Source organism: Colletes latitarsis, unplaced genomic scaffold (assembly GCF_051014445.1).
Source record: "Colletes latitarsis isolate SP2378_abdomen unplaced genomic scaffold, iyColLati1 scaffold0041, whole genome shotgun sequence".
NCBI lineage: Eukaryota > Metazoa > Arthropoda > Insecta > Hymenoptera > Colletidae > Colletes > Colletes latitarsis.
Window position 1 is genome coordinate 78,137 of NW_027488391.1, and position 3,696 is coordinate 81,832.

Genomic DNA, 3,696 nt, shown 5'->3' on the forward strand with positions numbered 1-3,696 from the left:
AACGGTACAAGTATCGTACGGGCGAAAACGAGCGTTACCGTGCTCGTTTTCGAGTTATTGACGAAAAACAGCCTGGAGCGATCGGTCCGGCGGTCGACGCGCGAAAGTTTCTAAGTCCGCTCTGCTCCGAATCATCGCTCCGGCGTCAAAAATCGTCGTAGGACAAAAAATCGCCACCCTATCTTGCAGGAAAAAATCCGGGGAACACGATGGCGTCGTCAAAAGTGCAGGTCGTCGAGCTCGTTTTCGAGAAAAAAAAAAAAAAATTCTCAAAACTCGACAAAAAAATAAAACGATCAGTGGACCGTGTAGAGAATCTAAAACTGCATAAGAATCGTATAGACCAAAATTGGCGTTCACGTGCTCGTTTTTGAGAAAAAAGTTAAAAAAGCTCTCAAAATTCGAGATAAAAAAAAAAAAAACCATCTACCAGGTAGCCAACGGTAAACGGTACAAGTATCGTACGGGCGAAAACGAGCGTTACCGTGCTCGTTTTCGAGTTATTGACGAAAAACAGCCTGGAGCGATCGGTCCGGCGGTCGACGCGCGAAAGTTTCTAAGTCCGCTCTGCTCCGAAACACCGCTCCGGCGTCAAAAATCGTCGTAGGACAAAAAATAGACACGCTATCTTGCAGGAAAAAATCCGGGGAACACGATGGCGTCGTCAAAAGTGCAGGTCGTCGAGCTCGTTTTCGAGAAAAAAAAAAAAAAATTCTCAAAATTCGACAAAAAAATAAAACGATCAGTGGACCGTGTAGAGAATATAAAACTGCATAAGAATCGTATAGACGAAAATTGGCGTTCACGTGCTCGTTTTTGTGGAAAAAATTAAAAAAGCTCTCAAACTTCGAGATAAAAAAAAAAAAAACCGTCTACCAGGTAGCCAACGGTAAACGGTACAAGTATCGTACGGGCGAAAACGAGCGTTACCGTGCTCGTTTTCGAGTTATTGACGAAAAACAGCCTGGAGCGATCGGTCCGGCGGTCGACGCGCGAAAGTTTCTAAGTCCGCTCTGCTCCGAATCATCGCTCCGGCGTCAAAAATCGTCGTAGGACAAAAAATCGCCACCCTATCTTGCAGGAAAAAATCCGGGGAACACGATGGCGTCGTCAAAAGTGCAGGTCGTCGAGCTCGTTTTCGAGAAAAAAAAAAAAAAATTCTCAAAATTCGACAAAAAAATAAAACGATCAGTGGACCGTGTAGAGAATATAAAACTGCATAAGAATCGTATAGACCAAAATTGGCGTTCACGTGCTCGTTTTTGAGAAAAAAGTTAAAAAAGCTCTCAAAATTCGAGATAAAAAAAAAAAAAACCATCTACCAGGTAGCCAACGGTAAACGGTACAAGTATCGTACGGGCGAAAACGAGCGTTACCGTGCTCGTTTTCGAGTTATTGACGAAAAACAGCCTGGAGCGATCGGTCCGGCGGTCGACGCGCGAAAGTTTCTAAGTCCGCTCTGCTCCGAAACACCGCTCCGGCGTCAAAAATCGTCGTAGGACAAAAAATAGACACGCTATCTTGCAGGAAAAAATCCGGGGAACACGATGGCGTCGTCAAAAGTGCAGGTCGTCGAGCTCGTTTTCGAGAAAAAAAAAAAAAAATTCTCAAAATTCGACAAAAAAATAAAACGATCAGTGGACCGTGTAGAGAATATAAAACTGCATAAGAATCGTATAGACCAAAATTGGCGTTCACGTGCTCGTTTTTGAGAAAAAAGTTAAAAAAGCTCTCAAAATTCGAGATAAAAAAAAAAAAAACCATCTACCAGGTAGCCAACGGTAAACGGTACAAGTATCGTACGGGCGAAAACGAGCGTTACCGTGCTCGTTTTCGAGTTATTGACGAAAAACAGCCTGGAGCGATCGGTCCGGCGGTCGACGCGCGAAAGTTTCTAAGTCCGCTCTGCTCCGAAACACCGCTCCGGCGTCAAAAATCGTCGTAGGACAAAAAATAGACACGCTATCTTGCAGGAAAAAATCCGGGGAACACGATGGCGTCGTCAAAAGTGCAGGTCGTCGAGCTCGTTTTCGAGAAAAAAAAAAAAAAATTCTCAAAATTCGACAAAAAAATAAAACGATCAGTGGACCGTGTAGAGAATATAAAACTGCATAAGAATCGTATAGACGAAAATTGGCGTTCACGTGCTCGTTTTTGTGGAAAAAATTAAAAAAGCTCTCAAACTTCGAGATAAAAAAAAAAAAAACCGTCTACCAGGTAGCCAACGGTAAACGGTACAAGTATCGTACGGGCGAAAACGAGCGTTACCGTGCTCGTTTTCGAGTTATTGACGAAAAACAGCCTGGAGCGATCGGTCCGGCGGTCGACGCGCGAAAGTTTCTAAGTCCGCTCTGCTCCGAATCATCGCTCCGGCGTCAAAAATCGTCGTAGGACAAAAAATCGCCACCCTATCTTGCAGGAAAAAATCCGGGGAACACGATGGCGTCGTCAAAAGTGCAGGTCGTCGAGCTCGTTTTCGAGAAAAAAAAAAAAAAATTCTCAAAATTCGACAAAAAAATAAAACGATCATTGGACCGTGTAGAGAATCTAAAACTGCATAAGAATCGTATAGACCAAAATTGGCCTTAACGTGCTGGTTTTCGAGTTATTGACGATAAGCCGGTATATATATGTCCGAGATAAAAAAAAAGATAGGGACAGTGGGAATCTCCTATACTATCACGGGCGTGTATTCTCCTACTAGTTTGATGGTTGCTGTTGCATAAACCACCGACTGTTTGGCCCGCCGTTTAACCGCGCGGTTTAAAATTGCAACACAATGTTGGTGTCGCTCCGGGGTGAAAAAATGGAAAAACGACATACTTTACGCATAGGGGCGGCTGATCTTAACATATTTTGTCATGTCACCACCCCAGTGACTCTAAGACGGATTTTGCCGTCGCACGTTTTTTTATTAAAAAGTTATTAGTATATAGAAGATTTCGTTAAGCAAAAAGACACGAATATGGGAGTAGGACAAAAAATCGCCAGCCTATCTTGCAGGAAAAAATCCGGGGAACACGATGGCGTCGTCAAAAGTGCAGGTCGTCGAGCTAGTTTTCGAGAAAAAAAAAAAAAAATTCTCAAAACTCGACAAAAAAATAAAACGATCAGTGGACCGTGTAGAGAATCTAAAACTGCATAAGAATCGTATAGACCAAAATTGGCGTTCACGTGCTCGTTTTTGAGAAAAAAGTTAAAAAAGCTCTCAAAATTCGAGATAAAAAAAAAAAAACCATCTACCAGGTAGCCAACGGTAAACGGTACAAGTATCGTACGGGCGAAAACGAGCGTTACCGTGCTCGTTTTCGAGTTATTGACGAAAAACAGCCTGGAGCGATCGGTCCGGCGGTCGACGCGCGAAAGTTTCTAAGTCCGCTTTGCTCCGAAACACCGCTCCGGCGTCAAAAATCGTCGTAGGACAAAAAATAGACACGCTATCTTGCAGGAAAAAATCCGGGGAACACGATGGCGTCGTCAAAAGTGCAGGTCGTCGAGCTCGTTTTCGAGAAAAAAAAAAAAAAATTCTCAAAATTCGACAAAAAAATAAAACGATCAGTGGACCGTGTAGAGAATATAAAACTGCATAAGAATCGTATAGACGAAAATTGGCGTTCACGTGCTCGTTTTTGTGGAAAAAATTAAAAAAGCTCTCAAACTTCGAGATAAAAAAAAAAAAAACCGTCTACCAGGTAG